Source organism: Cricetulus griseus, chromosome X, assembly GCF_003668045.3.
Source record: "Cricetulus griseus strain 17A/GY chromosome X, alternate assembly CriGri-PICRH-1.0, whole genome shotgun sequence".
NCBI classification, from domain to species: Eukaryota; Metazoa; Chordata; class Mammalia; order Rodentia; family Cricetidae; genus Cricetulus; species Cricetulus griseus.
The window spans coordinates 100,947,362-100,964,793 of NC_048604.1; positions in this window are offsets into that span (position 1 = coordinate 100,947,362).

Here is a 17,432-nt window from a genome sequence, read left to right on the forward strand (position 1 = left end):
GTCTGGAAAATATTATTTTCACTTTAACAACAGGAAAGCAAAGCTCGACCACCAGTAATCACCGCACAGTTCTCTCACATGCGATTTGTAAGCATCATCTCAGTCTGTCTTCACAACCACCCTTCAGGTAGGCACCAGTTCCAGTTTCCAATACAAGTGTCCATGGTGAGAACCCTCCTTGTTCAGTCTACATGAACTGGGAGGGAAGCCCCATTTTCAGAAAACTCCTTTAGGGGTTTACTTTCTCTTGGCTGTCTCTGCCCGTGAGTAGCTGCTTTCATGGAATTAGTGGAGCTTAGTATCTCATCATTCCATGTTTTTCTCTTTGCCATTCCTTTATACTCTGAACATTTTTAGTTAACACACACACACACACACACACACACACACACACACACAAACACAATCCTGTTTTCACTTCTTCAGTCTCAGGCACCACATTTCACGGGCTCAAGAGCTCACATGGCTGCAAGCGTTGTACTGGCCATCACAGATGGAAGAGCATTCTGGCAGGCTCAGAGTTTCATTAGGCAGTGGTGCTTCTTCACTGCTCAGAGGGTTTCCAAAGGCTGCTAGCTCTTGCTTGTGTGTCACCATTAGACACACCATTCCTCTCATTCTTTTTATGTTGGACTGCCATCTGCTGTGCCATTTGTAAAGAAGAAAAAGGCAGGACATTGTTTGGAGTAAAAAGACCATGAACAAAGCCAGCGATTTTTAGTGCTAGCCATGGGAAGGCAGCCTCTTGCTGGTACGGATATCCCGTGCAGGTAAAGAATGGTCACACTGTGCTCAGTCAGGTTTCTGTTCACTCCGGAGACCTGTTGAGAAGGTTTATTGCTGAAAGCCAAAAGCTTCATTTCTTAATCAAGGCACCAGCTGCCTGATGAACCTTCTAGAAGCAGTGAGTCTTTTAAAGACTGTTTGCTTCCATGCTCTCCTGCCTTCTCCTTTGAATGCTAAAGCACAACTGTCTCTAAGATGTAGTGCTGTCTCTTCTCACTGAGATAAGGTCTCACACACCCCAGGCTAACCTTGAATTTGCTTTATAACCAAGAATGTCCTGGAACTTCTGATCTTCCTGAGTCTTCCTCCGGAGCATTAGGATTGAAGGGTCTCCTAGACCCTGTTTATACAGTGCTTGAATCCAGGGCTTCCCACATGCTAGGCCAAGCACTCTGCCAACCAAGCTATAACCAGTCCAGGGAGACTGCTAGCATTGGTTTTGTATTAATAATGACCCCCTATGTAAGCGTCCTCTCCGAAGCCTGAACTCTCTTTGATGAACAGCTTCTGGCATTCAAACTGCCAACATTTCTTCCATTTCAGTTAGGGTAGCAGGGTGGAAAGACTGTATGTGCCTGCTCTGAACTCTCATGAGAAGCTAGGGAAATGGATGGCAAGAGTCAGACTCTAGCAGTGGGGCTTGAACATGGTTACATTCTCCCAAATGATTCCCATGTTCAGAAGGGCCAGGCCCAGACCTTTAACCGAATGACAGTTCTATAGAGATGCTAAAATCTGGCTATGCATCAGCAGTGCCAAGGGGAAACTTGTTCTATAAAAAAGTACATTCTGAGGCCCCTTGCCAACAGTGCCCAATCTCTGGGCTTTGGGCTAAGCTTCTTGTATTTTTCTAATAAAACACAAGGGATTTCCAAGAGAAGACAGCTTTGTAAACACATGCCTGGGGTACTTGTCATCATCATTCAGGGACCACAGCAAAATGGCCAAGTGAGATAAATCTGCTCTTCTCCTAAGGCTTCAACACGACACAGATACCCTTAAGCTTCAGGTCTACACACTTCCCTCAACTATCCAGTATCCCCAGAGCCCTCCAAGCCAATTTTGAGTTTGGGGTTTAGCTCTACTTTCTAAAAGGGAAACCAAAAGAAATAAAGCTGAGGTCTAGAAAAAATGTTCAGCTTCATAATCCTTGGGCCATGAACTTTTTCTCTTTTGTCTCAGGATTAGCCTTCTTTCTCCTTAGCACCCCATCCCTTGCAATGGAGTCCAGACTCAGTGCCTTGCCTTATGTGCAGTAGATGCCCAGTAAATGTATGAAAAGAGATGATCAGAGTGTAGAAATATGCCTAGATTCACAGTTTGATATTCAAAGTAAAAAAGGCTTTTTCACTTATACTTGGGGGAAGTCCATTTTGTGACAATCCACTTACACCGGAGGCACATCTTTGCATACAAAAAGATAGAGTAAAACTTGGGGAAATTATTGAAATTAGCAGATAATGCACTCTGCAAGCTGTCTAATTAATGCATAGGGAATTACTGTCATTCTGATCCATTTTCTGAAGTCAATAGCAGAACCCATTGAAATTTTCTTCCTTCTATTTGTATGAATTTTGCTCTTAAACGTATTAAACCGAACAAGAAGACCAAAGGCAATAGAAAGAATTGCTTTGCTCTGAGGGGATTTACCGCAGGGCTGCAGGGCATTTACTAGAACAGCCTCTAGGTGGTTTTCCTAGGGCTCAACCATCAGAGGCAGTTAGCACCTGGATGTGATCCAAAGAGGCTCAAGTAAGAATCCCTCCGAAAGTAACAATGAGAATTTTGGATTCAGGGAGAGAAAGTTCTTTCCTCTTTTGTTTATATTCCATGTTTTATATGCAATAAAAATAATTTAGTGGGCTGGGTAGACTTGTCAGTTGGGAAAGTGCTTAAGAACCTGAGTGCAAGCCCCAGAACTCACATTACAAAAGCTGGGAGTGGTGACAATGCACTTGTAACCTCAACATTGGGGAAGGAAAACCAAGCAGATCCCTGAGACTCACTGGTCAGCCAGCCGAGTCAAATTGGTAAGCCCCAGGCTAGCGAGAGACAAAAATAAATAAATCCATAAATAAAGAAATCATGATGAATAATAGCTGAGGTATAACATCCAAGGTTGTCTTCTGGCCTTCATTTGCATGTGTATGCACATGCATGCACACCCCAAAACACGAATGTACTCACACTCATAAACACACACACACACACACACATACACACACACACACACACACACACACACACACACACACACACTATACACAAACGTGTATATTTAGCATCAGGTGTACTTCTCAGGAGGTACCGGAAGGAGGATAAGGAATTCAAAGTCATTCTCAATACATAGGGATTTGGAGGCCAACATGGGCTATCTTATCTCAAAAAAAAAAAAACAAACAACAACAATAAAACAACTATAAACACACATATGCCTAACTCTAAATTGAAGTGTACCAGGACAGTTCCTCAGATCCCTTCAGGTAAAGGTTAGAGTGATTTTCATCTCTGTACAAAGATGAGATGAAGTTCATTGCTGACTACTTGGTAGCTTTTGTCAGTTTACATCTTTAATGATAAATGTTATTCTATTATAGCCTCTCTACCACACAAAATTTCCTAGTTAGGTATTTTCTTATGCTTCCTTCATGGATTACAAAATGACTTCACAGGCTAGAAAGATGGCTCAGCAGTTAAGATTACACACTGCTCTTGCAGAAAACCTGAGTTGGGTTCCTAGCACCCACATCAGGGAGCTCACAACAACCTGTAACTCCAGCCGCAACGAATCTGACACTCTCTTCTGCCCTCCACACACACCTGCACACGTGTGCACATACCAACACAGATACATACAAATACACATAATTAAAAATAAAAATAAATATTTTAAAAAGACATCAAATTGATTTTGAATATAGTTTAATGAAACAATACAAATATTAGTCCTATATACAGAATAAGAAGATCTACTTATACATAATGGTAAAAACTTGGAAACAATTTACATGCCCCTACATACAAGAATGACCTAGAAAATTATGCTACCCCCATTTGAAGGAATATTTTGTAACCAATTTAGATATAGATTGTGAAATGCAGATAGTCACCTGGAAATGAATATCAAATAACATCTTTTTTGTGGCTTTTCGAGGCAGGGTTTTCCTGTGTAACCCTGGCTGTCCTGGAATTTGCTTTGTAGACCAGACTGGCCTCAAACTCACAGAAGTTCTGCCTGCCTCTGTCTCCTGAGTGTGCCACCATGCCCAGCCAAATAACATCATTTGAAAGTAATGTACAATTAAAATACAAAGAATATGCCACTTCATACCCACTCTGGTGGCTACAACCAAAAAGACAGACAATAACAAGTGTTGGCGAGGATGTAGATAGATCCTGAATGCTCACACCAGGCTGACAGGAATGTAAAATGGCAAAGGCTGCCATTTCCTCAAAAAAGTAAACATAAAGTTGCTATATAACCCAATAAATGCTTCAAAGTCTATGACTGAAAGAATGGAGAGTAAGTAATTTTAAAAAAGCTTGTTTAAAATACTCATTGAAGCACTCATAATAGCAAAAATGTAGAACTAGTGGATAGATAAAAAAAATATGCTATATCCTTACAATGGAATATTATTCTGCAAGAAAGGAATAAAATACTGACGAGTACTGCAACACAGGCATACTTCAAAAACGTTGTGTTTTGTGAAAGAAGTCGGACAGAAAGGACCACATTTTTGTATAAATGTCCAAAACAGGCAAATCTATAGCTAGAATTGTCTACTGCTTGAAGAGTGGGGAGGAAATGAAGGAGTTGGAGAGGAGGCCTAATGGTTAAGAGGGTAGAATGGTTTTGCAAAGGACTGGAGCTTAGCTTCCAGCAACGACTTTGGGCAACACACAAACACCTGTAACTCCACTTTCAGGGAATCCAACACCCTCTTCAATGCTCCCTGGGCACCTGCACTCATAACTGCTCACACCACACTCACACACACACACACACACACACACACACACACACACACACACACACACACACACACATATGCATAATTTAAAAGATAAAATGAATCTTAAAAAAATAAGAGGTGAAGAGTGACTGAGAACCTGTATAGGGTTTCTTTTTGCTGATGATTGCTGATGATTGTGTAGGTCTGTGACAATGCTATAAACCACTGATACTTTATGTGGTATGTGAGTGGGTTTATGGTATGTGAATTATCTTTCAATAAAGCACTTATTAAAACATGCATAACACTATCACTAAAGAAAGGCATGTACATAGAAAAGGTTCACATTTTCTGTTTTATAAATAATTACAACAAAGCTTTGTTTTCATTTTTTCTATTAATTTTGAGATTATAATTACATCATTTCTCCCTTCCTGTTCCTCTCTCTAAGCCCTCCCATACACTCTTCCTTGCTCTCTTTCAAATAGGCAGCCTCTTTTTTTCAGTGTGTGTGTGTGTGTGTGTGTGTGTGTGTGTGTGTGTGTGTGTGGTGTGGTGTGGTGTGGTGTGATGTGATGTGTACATATATATTTCTAAATATAACCTGCTCTGTCTGTACAATGTTACTTGTAGTATGTTTTCAGGGCTGATCATTTAGTACTGGATACCCAATTGGTGTGTTCTTCCCTGGAGACTATTTCTCCCTGTCTCAGCATTCCTTAGTTGCCTGTGGTTCTTTGTTCAGGGTTGAGGTCTCATGGTAGTTCTCCCATCCACTTTGGCATATCTATTGTATAACAAAAACTTTAAATGAACCTTACTAATGGAGAGTAATCAATAGAGATTTCCTATCTAGTTTGGGGAGCACTCTGTTTTTTTTTTTTTCTTCAGTGGAGATAAATTTATTTTTTAAGCCAGAATTATCTCACTTGCAGACAAAGACAAAGGAGTGACAGTGATCCAGATTTGGTGTAATAGGTGAAGGGGATGCTGGAAGCCATGGTAGCTTTGCAAGGACAATAAGCTAGGTGTTATTTCTCCAGTTATATCCGGAGAATATCCCTACACCATCCCTTGCAATTTCATTTTCTCCCATAACTTGGACTCCTTCTGCAGTTATGACTCCCAAATCCCTGTTTTTAACACTGAGCTCTTCCCTGAACTTCAAACTCCTGTAACTATCTGCCTCTTGTTAGTAATAACGTTTATTAACAAACCATGTTCATTACCGTTAAAGCCTCTGCCTTTAAGATCAGCACTTGGAAGCATATCTTACTGTTCATCAGGCCCAATGCCAGCTTGTGTACTGGAAGGCTCTATTTCAGCACAAGTATTCAGCAAGAGGTAAGGTAGAAGAGGAATGTAAATGCGGGCAGGGATTTGCTGGTGTTCTGTACCACTATCTTTGTTGAATTTCTACTTAGGATCCAAAGCAGATTCACAATTAAGGACAGTACCACCCTCCAACCTCTTCCATTCTTCTATTCCTCCATCATGAAACAGTAGCTCTGACATTATGAGGGGTGCCATACATTCTCCAGAATATAGAGAGACATATTTTGATGATGATTATTAGCACTGTGTTAATGTGATAAACATATTATCCTATATAAAGCCCACCTCAAGTCCAAGACCAGTATTAAGGCAAAGGGCACATCTAAGTGGGACTCAGGAAGACATACTAAGCTACTCAAGGCCACCCAACTGCAAAGTAGAGGAATGATACTGAACTCAGACACCCAAACTCTACCCTTCCTCTATAAACCAATATTCCTTCACATTATCACTAGTGCTGTTGGACCTACCCATGGCATCTACCTAGTGAATGTCAGAATAGTAGTGACAGTCAAAAACATCTTCAATACTCCCAAATATCTCGTAGTGAGTAAAGACACCTCCATCTGGGGGGAAACCTACTGTGCAAGTTGGAGAAATCAGCTTAGATACTAGCTAAATCACCAATCCCTAATGATTAGTAAATAGTTTACCACAGGATGACCTGACTTCATGTGCCATTACACAATTTTCATCAATATGGCAGAGAAAAAGCTACAACAAAGCAACAGAGGGACAGAAAAAAAGAAAATAGGTGATATTATTCATTTAGAATAAGTCTCTTTTTGTTTAAAGCTAAAGACACAGAAACAGTCCCAAAAGACTTAAGGGAGAGGGCTATTAAATATTGTTGAGTAACTAAAGGATTTAAGCTTAAATAAGACCAAGTGGGGATAGTCTCTAAAGCAGGGTATCCAAAAACTCAGATACAGATCAAAATCATCTAGTGAGTTGTTAAAATCTGGGATGTAGGCCTCATTCCCAAGAGACTGGAGCTTAATTGGTCTGCAATGTGGCCTGGCTTTGGGGTTATTTTAAGCTTGCCAAGTGTTTCTAATATGAATCCTTAGCTAAGACATACTGTGGTAAAGGAACAAATTGGTGCTTTTTCTACATGGTATTATCAATTGGGGCTATTAAAGTGATTGCACATTTATTGCCATAGGAAACTAAATATCAATAATAAAGTATACTCATTATCCTTAACACTCACTGAGCAGTTAATTATCAGATGTATAGATGTTCACAGCATCTTTGAGTCAGAAATTAAAATACTCTCTAGTTCTTAACTTTGGGACCATCTTGTCTCCCATTAATATTCTCAACAGAAAATGAGCAAAAAAAAAAAAACGATAGGAAGAATATTGGTTATTTGAGAATTTTTCACAACACTTCAAAATGTGATGAGAGAACTTTTTAATTCTTAGACGAAATGTGATTTGGAATGGTTTTGGAGCTTCCAACACTGTGTTTGAAATTGTTCTAAAATGTCTGATTAGATGATTTTCTTAAAAGTTAACCTTGACTGTGAATAAATCAGAATTCACTGTGTGTATCAGTTTCCAACATATTCTTTGTTCAGGTGCCAATAGACATTTTAGGTATTCATGACTATAGCCTTCAACTATTTTTTAAGTACTGAAGATCGTTTCTATAACAGTGAACAAAATTTCCACCACCACCACAACCGTGTGTGTGTGTGTGTGTGTGTGTGTGTGTGTGTGTGTGTGTGTGTGTGTGTGTGTGTGTGTGTGTGTGTGTGTGTGTATTATATGTATTCATGGGAGCCAAAAGAAAACAGTGTTGGATTTTTTTTTAACTGGGATGCTGGAGATTTGAAGTCAGGTCCCCATGCTTGAGCAGCAAGTGCTCTTTCTGTCTGAGCCATCTCCCCCACCTCTAGCAACTTGCTTTCTATGTTCAAGATATGTTGTGTATGTTTCAAATTATGTAGCATGCATTGCTTCTATAAAGGAAACGGTTTACTTTATTTTAGACAGGGTCTCATGTAGCCCAGGTTCACCTCAAACTCACTATGTAGCTGAGGAGGACCTTGAATTTCCAGTCTTTCTATGTCCACCTTGCAAGCATTGGTATTATAGATGAGTACTACCATACTCGGTTCATGCGGTGCTGGGTTGAATCCAGGGCTCCATGAATACTGGACAAGCACTCCACCAAATGAGCTTCATTCCCAGACTATAAATAAAAAGAATCTTAAATAGCATAAAATATTCTTCTCTGCTTTATTTTTGTATAATTTCTGATTTTCCTTGTCGCATTGCTCCTTTCTCAACTGCCAGTAAAGCAGATCAGGATGAAGTCTGTGAGGGGAAAAGATGAAGTGACAAGGAAAGAGAAGGGAGCAGAGGCACTGTGAACTTTTTTTTATAGCTATTGATTGCTGGACTCTGCTTTCAGTTCCCATTGATTTGTTGGTGTTGACTGGATTTACTATGGCTATGCTCAGATTCAGTGAGCCAGTATTCTATTTTCCCTGCAGCAGCATGTCCCTCATGCACAGAGGTCTTCCAGAGACTTCAACCTACACCAGAAACAGCCAAGAGCTGAGAAGTAAGCAAAATGTACCTCTGAACAACCAAGATAAACATCCCTCCAGCAGTAAGATGCTCCCAAAAAAGCAGAATAGCCACTGGGGCACTCTGAGTAGAGATCCTAGTAAACACAGTTGTGTGACTTTTCTCACAAAGCACATTAGAGGCAGCAAATTGGTTGAGAAGTTAGGAAAGAAGGTTGCCAAAGGCTGAGACACCAGGAGCCATGAAACACAGCCCCTGATAAAAACCAACTGCAAGAGAAAAAAAGATCAACAACACAATGTGAAACCTGCAAAAAAATAAAAATCAAGCCATCAAACACCAAATACATTTGATCACTCCATACAGAAGCAAACAAGCCTATACTTGAGCTTCACATAAGGACATCATTGTAGACTAGTTTCAGAGAGAGATTGACATTTATCTTGGTAAGCCTGAGACACAAGGAAAAGAAGAAAAAGTGCTCAGATAACCACTGGCAATAATAAGAAAGCAAAAATCACGCTTTAGAAAGATTTCTAGTCAAAACACCTCTCTCTCTCTCTCTCTCTCTCTCTCTCGTCTCCTCTCTCTCTCTCTCTCTCTCTCTCTGTGTGTGTGTGTGTGTGTGTGTGTGTGTGTGTGTGTAGGTTGAGAGGAGCAAAAAATAAGGAAAAGGAAAAATAGACTCGTAAGTTATTAAATATACTACTTCTCTAACATACTAGATAAATGTGAACTACTAGACTTAAAACTAAACAAGAAAAGCTCTTTAGAAGCCTCTTTTCCAGTAACACAACTATAACAGCAATGATGGGACTTCAAAAGGGAAAGAGACAGAGAGCTATCTCTCTCTAGCTCCCAGGCATGGACATGTTAAGAATCACTGCCATTCGATCCTTCCTGTCATCTTTCCCCAACCATATTGCCCTTGATCTCAACACAACTAGTAACACAATGTATAATTTATTCTGTTTTCATTTTACTTACTTCACCCCCTTTACACATACCTATATAATATTTATAATTTGCATTTTGATGGCTGCCGAATAATCCATGTTGCTAACCGTGTTCAAATTTAACTAATTGTCCATAAATAATACCTTGATAATCATCTTCACATATATAGCCACTTGGTCCTTTTATAGTTTTGAATAAATTATCAAATATGGAATTTAAACCATATATAAAATACAAAATATTTTTGACCTGCTTTAAAGGTGAAAATATTTTGTAATACTAGCCGAGGCCCTCCTCCTCAGACTAGCAGAGTTCTAAGATCTCACTTAGAGATTTCTCTGAATTGCCTGAGAACTCTGAAATTCATCCATATAAAGTTTTTGTAGGAGGGAACTCAGAAATTCATTCAGCTCATGTCTTTGCAGTGGGGAAGCTAGACAATCTGATCTCCTATGGTTATGTCACAATGGCTGTTGATGCTTCAGTTACTCTGGTCTATGGCATAGATGACAGGGCCATGCGTCTGAAGAGTGGGCCCCCTTGCCCTGTAAGCACACAGTTCTTACCTGCAAAGGGGCCCAGCAGCCATCACTGATCCTCCAGTAACAGATGAAGACAGGAGTTCAACCCAGGGAATTCAAAAACCACCCCAGACCAGTTCATCCATTACACAAGGCAAGTTCAGTATGTATACTATCCAGGCCAAGAAAAAAAGACAGGTTTTCTCTATGTAGTTTTGGAGCCTATCCTGGCACTCGCTCTGGAGACCAGGCTGACCTCGAACTCACAGAGATCCGCCTGCCTCTGCCTCCCAAGTGCTGGGATTAAAGGCGTGCGCCACCAACGCCCAGTAAACTGATCTTTTCTTAATCCCTATGGCACCTTAGACACTGTACAGTAGATGGGCTTTCCCTCTGTCGTAATAAAGCATCATGTGAGGACAGAAAGCATAGCATGTGGGAAACTGTGCTCTACAAATATAAAAGCCTTGCCCATTGTGAAGCTCAAACAATAGCTGGTGGAAATTAAATGTTAAAGAATTAATTTAAACCCATTTCTGAGGTTGTTCAAAATGCAATAACATGAAAAAATAGAGTTGGAAATACATTAATGGACTATCATCTAGAAACAATACATTTCTGAATTTTAGATGTACAGTTAGACTAATTTACCTGTGACACATGTCACCACAGGGGAAGACAAATTAATAATACTTGCTACAACTTGACAAAGACAGTGTTTCTCCAGGAATAATCATGTACAACTATGCCCTCTGCTGGATGCAAATGGGTAATATTTTGCTTATTGAGGTTTCTATTGCTGTTGGTAAAACACCATAACTGTAAACAACTTGGGAAGGAAAGGGTTTGTTTCAGCTTAAAATCCTCAGGCCACACTCCATTGCTGAGGGAAGTCAGGACAGGAATTCAAACAGGGAAGGAACCTGGAGGCAGGAGCTGATGATGGGTTCTGTTCACTGGTTTGTTCTCATGGCTTGCTCAGCCTGCTTTCTTATAGAACTCAGAACCTCCCCACCAAGGGTGGCATCGCCCGAAGCAAGCTAGACCCTCCCATGTCAATTATCAATCAAGAAAATGTACCACAGGCTTATTCATAGGCCAATCATGTGGGAATATTTTCTTAGTTGAGTTTCCCTCTTCCCAAATGATTCTAGTTTATGTCAAGTCGACATATACACACAATTTTCATGTGCAAAAGGAGAGGAAATAACATTTCACTTTATAAGCACTGTATCCTAAATGAACATGCAATTTCTTAAATGAAAATATTTAAAATTGGCAAAGAAATACTAAAATGCAAATTTTCATCAAAATGCACTATATGAAGGTCTCAAAGAATTGATAAAATATTAGCTCAAAAGCAAATAATTAAAAATAAAATACAAATCCAGGAGTAGGAGCACATGATTTTAATCCCCCAGCGCTTGGGAAGCAGAGGTAAGTGGAGCTCTGAGTTTGAAGCCAGCCTAGTCTACATAGTGAGTTCTAGGACAACCAGAGCTACATAGTGAGATCCTGTCTCAAAAAATTAATTAATGAAAATACATTGTTATGTTGGAATTCCAAGATTAATAACAGAAATTAGTTGGTTCTCTCCCATTCCAATTTTCTAATACTCTTTTCAAGTTACTAATACTCTCATGTACAAAAGATTCAGGTCATTAATGAAGATCAGCTTTATATTAAGTTATACTTGTTATTTCTTTTTAAAAACTCATAGATTAAAATAACAATATGGACATGAGTTAGTCTCTTGAGAGTTCCCCCACATCTCAGTAAAGTAAAAACTAAGCTTTTACTGTTTGTTTGTTTGTTTTTGGCTTTGGTTTTTGGAGACAGGGTTCCACTGTGTAAGCCTTGACTGTCCTGAAACTCACCAGGCTGGCCTGAAGACCAGGCTGGCCCTGAACGCACAGAAATCTGCCTTCCTCTTGCCTCCCAAGTGCTGGGATTAAAGGCATGTGCCACAGTTGCCTGGCTGAAAATTAAGTTTGTAAATAACCAGATAACCACAAGTACCATCCCATTTTTTAACTATATTATTTTACCACAGCTTATTCCCTCATAGTATACTAGATTTTGATAATATAGAACCAATGAGATGTGGTCCAGTTCTCAAGAACCCTTACATTGAGTGGCAGACAGTAAGAGGTAAATTAACAATTGTTAAAGGTCCCATGCTGCAAACACTAGATTAGCCTTCCACAAAAGGCTCCAGTAGTAGAGAGCCACTGCTTTCAACATCACACCTCTTCCCAGTGTATTGGATTCGATGACCGGTCCATGTCTGAGGATAAAGGCCCTACCACCTCAGCCCTCCTTCCTACAGGTCAGAGGAGCAATTCTGGCTCCTGAAATTTGACACAAGACACACCAAGCCTACTGTTAGATTCCCATCCAATCAAAACCCTTCTTGCTACTCTAGTGGTTTTTAACTGAGGGTGGTCTGATACCCATATGCTAAGGTATTTGGCAGTGTTGAAGTGTGGGGGATGCTACTGGCATCTAGAGAATAGAGACCAAGGATGTTGCTAAGCCACTTACAGTATGCTGGACAGCCTTGACCACAAAGTACTACCCTGCCCAATATGTCAATATGCCACCACTGAGGGTGTCTGCTCTACCCAATCCTGGGTCTTCCTCTACCTTTCCTAGGTATGGTCCCCAGGTCATTCTTTACTAACCATCCTATACCCTAAACTCCATCCTAACAGTCAGCTTTCTAAGAACAGTTATACAGTAACATCTCCAATAAGAGACCATTGGGTTTTACACATGTGTAAGAGAAAGACAGATTATTGCATTCGTTTGTAAATTTACAAAATTTAAAAGAAAGTATTGGAAGTGTGAAACAAAATTAGGAAGATTAACATTAAGTAAAAGAGTTCATAGTAATGATGTTGACAGTTATACTTGTTTGTTTCTGTGATTGGTTGGGGGGTTGAATGTTTTTCTAGTATTTATGAGATTGATGTGGGGCCTAAGGAGACATATTTTATCTTATTTATATGTCTGTATGTCTGTATGTGGCTGTGTGTGTGCAAGAGAAAGAGAGAGAGAGAGAGAGAGAGAGAGAGAGAGAGAGAGAGAGAGAGAGAGAGAGAGAGAGAGAGAGAGAATTCCAGGGAGCAATTGTGGAAGCCCATGAAGCTAACTGGGATCATCTGGCTTGCACAGCAAGTGCATTTGCTCACTGAGCACTCTCAACAACCTTGGTTTTTGTTGGGTTTTATGAATCCCAGGCTGGCCTCCAACTCTCAACCCTCATAGCTCACCTCCCTAGTACTTGATCACAGAACAAGTGATTCCTAGTATTTTCCTTTGCGCTTAAACTACCTGGGTTTTCCAAGACTTGTATTTTTATTGTTGTTGTCTCTTCCTGCTCCTCCTTCCTCCCTCCCTCGCTCCCTCCCTCCACCCCCTCTCTCATTATCTGTTGCATCAAGCTCACGTTAATTTTGCAATATGAGATGAATGTTGTAATTGCAAAAAGAAAAAGAAGGTAGTCAATTTACGTAAAGCACTGCAGAGAAGCAGACGAATGACAATATACCAGGAAAAGTCTGCAGTGGTATCAGAGAGAGAGAGAGAGAGAGAGAGAGAGAGAGAGAGAGAGAGAGAGAGAGAGAGAGAGAGAGAGAGAGAGAATGGTGAAAGTAGAGGAGATGGTGAAGAAATAAAGGCAGCTCAGTTTTTACAGAAGGGTGACCAAAACAGAGAACCAGAAAGGAAGAACAGCAAAGACAAAGACCCTCCAAGGTATTGGAAGGACCAGAGAACCCAAACAAATTTGATGCTCAGAGGGAAGGGAATAGAAAAAGAAGAAGTGATGGTGGAAGAGTGAGTGCCTTTGGAGGAGAATTGGAAGCCTCTGAGGCTCTGGGAAAGATCCAGAAAAGACTATGATTGCAGTGACCCAGGCAGGAGAAAGAAGCAAGCAGCATAAGGCGCGAGGCCTTGGATGGCAAGGCATTTTGGAGTGATGGCATGAATGCCTGGTCTTGTCATTAGGAGCAGCCAGTCACTGAGAGGGCCTGCCTGGTGGGTCATGGATCCCAGAACAAAGAGAAAACATAGGAGAGGACCTAAGAGAGTCAGGAGCTGAGAATACCTTCAGGTATTCCTAGAAAGCTGCTCTTTCCTCACTTGTCAATGTATTGCAGGCTGACCTCAAACTTCTTATGTAATGAAGAATCACCTTGAATTTCTGATCCTCCTGCCACCACCTCCCAAGTGCTGCTACTACGGGGATGTGCACTCCAATCACTTTCTTGGTGACTCGTGGGTCCTAGGATGGGGATAGGAAGGTCCAAAGAACCCCTGAGATTAGCTATGGACTCCAGAGCCAGGTCACCCACACCTGTATGTCCCATTTTGGAGGCATAGCCTAGGGTTGTTCTGTGCTACTCCCTCTGTGGATTAGCTAGCTGCCTTAGCCTGTAGGACTTAACACTACACTGTCTCACCTTGCCATGAAGTTCCATAGATCTCTCCTCCCAGTGCTGGGATGAGGAGGAGTGGGGTTTTGCAAACTGAGAAAAGGAAGGCATACCCTGCTGAAGCAGGGTATTTGTAGATGGAACCTCCTTTCTTAGGTGCACTGTCTTCCTATTCTTACCTTAGAAGCCATTCCCAGGATGCTCTACAGCAGTGGTTCTTGACCTTCCTAATGCTGCAACCCTTTAATACAGTTCCTCATGTTGTTCTGACCCCAACCATACAATTATTTTTGTTGCTTCTTCATAACTGTAATTTTGCTACTGCTGTGAATCCTAATGTAAATATTTTTGGAGATAGAGGTTTGCCAAAGGGGTCACAACCCACAGGTTGAGAACCGCTGCTTTGCAAACTGTAAAAACAGGAAAATGTACATGACTTGCTTAAAGGAGTGGTTCATAACCAGGAGCAAATCTGTGCCACGGGAGACATTTGGCAAGATTTTTGTTTCTTACGAATGAGGGGCAACCTGGGACACCAGGGATGTTTCTAGGACAGTCCCCACAATGAAGTGTTACTCGGTCAATCGTCTCAAGCATGAGAACGCAGCACTTTAAACTTCCTGATCATAGGTGACCTTTTAAGTTGTGCACAAGCTGAAGAGTAAACCTGAACAAAAGAAAATGCTAGATGAGGAGTGATCGAATTATAAATTCCCACCAGGTGGCGCTAGAAGACAAGCAATAATTCGGACTCCACTAGCATTTCCAAGTCCTCTCACCCTTTCCACCCTGTAGAGAATGAGCTGCTTCTTAAACAGAATTCTCATTTTTTTCCCACAGTAATTCTTCCCTTTATCCCTAAGCAGATGGGTCACATGCCATCCATACACTTATGTTGCTCTCTGTGGACAGCATTAATTTCTGCCCTATGGATTAGAAAGTGATCAGGTGATCATTGTTCAACACCACTAACGCTTTTATGCAACTAATTTAAAATAAGCAACAACTAAAATTCAGCCAAGAAGAGAGCTACCTCAATCAGAGATGGGGGATGGAGATCTGCTAGCTAGCCCCCTCCCCCCCCTGCAGACAGGGTTTCTCTGTGTAACAACAGTCTTAGCTGTTCTGGAACTGGCTTTGTAAACCAGGCTCTGCTAGCTTCTTGACTTTGTCTTAAGCTAACTTTTTGCTGGGCACCTTGGCCACCTGAAAGACAGAACATTCCAAAAGTACTTTGTCTTTATGATGGAGGGGTTGTGATGTTCAAACCACGACTGAACAGTCGTTCTGGGAAAATCCTAAGATAATAAGTCTCAGTTGAGAAAGGCTTTGCCCCCGGGGGTGCATTAGGCAATATGTCAGGTCATTTTTTGAGTTGTCACATGTAAGGGATACTATTGGGGTGTAGTAGGTAGAGGACAGACATGCTGCTAGGTATCTTATACAAGGCAGCCCTCAGTACACAGATTAATTCAAATGTGACTAATGCTGAGAAATGCTAACTGGTAAGAGGGGCACTCAAAGGGGTTTCCCTTTCTCCCTCCCACTGAATAGGGAAAAAACGAGCCACTGTAAGTAAACTTGGACTAAGCTGCTAGAGTCAAGATGGAATGAAGATAAAAGACAGGTAGAGGATGAATTTCTCATTCCATGGAGTTGCCACATTACTCAGGACTCTTCAAACTCACTATTGTGAGAGAGAAACCTACTTCTCATCATTTTGAACCACTCATCTAAATTTCTAGAACAAGAGCCATGACCCCAGCTAAGACTCCCAGCAATAGTGGTGAGGCGCCTGAACTGGCCTTCTCCTGTAATCATATTGGTGACTACCCTAATTGTCATCAGAGAGTCTTCATCCAGTAACTGATGGAAACAGATGCAGAGATTCACAGCAAAGCACTGGGCCAAGCTCCAGGAGTCCAGTTAAAGAGAGGGAGGAAGGATTATATGAGCAAGAGGGTCAGGGGTCATGATCATGGCTGTAAAACCCACAGAGACAGCTGACCCGAGCTTCTTGCAGGAGTTCATAGAATCTGGATGGACATCTAGGGAACCTACATGGGACTAACCTAGGCACTCCACATGTGGATGACAGTTGTGTAGCCTGGTCTGTTTATGGAGCCCCTAGCACTGGAATCAGGACCTGTCCCTGGCACATGAGCTAGCTTTTTGCAACCTATTCCCCATGCAGGGATGCCTCTCCCAGCCCTGATGCAGAAGGAAGAGCTTGGTCCTACCTCAACTTGATATGCCATGCTTTGTTGACTCCCGTGGGAGGTCTGCCCCTTTCTGAATGGAGGAGGAGTGAATGGGGGTGGGGTTAGATAGGATGTGGGGAGAGGGGTTGGGAAGAGAGGAGGGAGGGGAACTGTGGTTGGTATGTAAAATAAATGAAAAAATTTTAATCAAAAAGAAAAAAGAGCCAATACAATAGTAATTATTCTAGCTAACAATATAGAATACACATACATACTGGTGTGTATATATGTAGACATCACAGTATTTCAGGAACTGCTCCATTATGAAACAAATTTACTCTAAGTCCACCTTGTTCCACCTTTCCTAAAAGCATCTCACCTCTTTCTCATTATATAACCTTCTTTTCTTTCCTTCTTTTCTTCCCTGAGGTTCCGACTTGTCTGCTTTAGATATACCTGACTTCGCCCAGAAGATGCTCACAGTCCTACAAACACACACATCACAGCCCTTTCTACCTATAGATAACTCATTTCTTGCCTAAATCAAACTGCCTTTGTGCATGTGAATGCCTGTACTGCCCCTTTCTGCAACATATTCTTCATATAACTTACTACAGAATTCCAGGTATGGTAGTAAACAGTTTCCCACCCAGAAAACAGAAGCAAGAAAATGAGGAATTCAAGTTCACCTTCAGCT